The sequence below is a fragment of the Haemaphysalis longicornis genome, unplaced genomic scaffold (genome assembly GCF_048455015.1).
Source record: "Haemaphysalis longicornis isolate Haplotype H1 unplaced genomic scaffold, Haemaphysalis longicornis Haplotype H1 scaffold_10, whole genome shotgun sequence".
Taxonomy (NCBI): Eukaryota; Metazoa; Arthropoda; class Arachnida; order Ixodida; family Ixodidae; genus Haemaphysalis; species Haemaphysalis longicornis.
This window is the reverse complement of record NW_027526204.1, coordinates 133,805,397-133,805,994: the sequence shown is the minus strand read 5'-3', so window position 1 is coordinate 133,805,994 and position 598 is coordinate 133,805,397.

The following is a 598-nucleotide window of genomic DNA, read 5'->3' as shown; positions in this document are numbered from 1 at the left end:
AAGATACTCAAAGAAACTGTCGCATGGGTCCAGCGTAGCATTGATGTACTTCGCAAATGTCTCGACGTCGCTGGGGCAGCAGAAACGTGCCATACTATCGCGAGCCTCTTCAGTCCCTGCTGGCATAAACGCCTTGACCACCAGCACGACGACGAACGCCAAGACGACGACGAGGAAGAAACAGGCCATGAACGGCAACACATTGCAGCCCCGGTTTACCTGGCGGAATACGGCGTGAGGTGAAGCTAATATTGGAGCGGGATCCTCGGCTTCTTCGTCAGCGGGCTCAATGAAATCCCACTCCAACGGAGGAGCTGTGGTTACTGTCGGCAAAGTCGACTGCTGTGGCGTTTGGTTGGGAGACGCCTTCGGTCGAGCTCCTTTCAGTGCCTTGAACTTTGAAGCTGCCTCAAGCAGCGCTGCCGAAGGTTGTTCCTCCGCATCCTTTGGATTCGTTCCAGTAGTCGGCAAAGCTGGCTCCTTTTGCCGTCCCAACTCACCCTGAGCAGGCTTCGCAGAGGCACTGACCGACGCCATTTCAAGTGGTTCTCTTCGGGAGGCCTCGCCGGAGAGGACGACGGTCGTTGGTAAAGCAGCG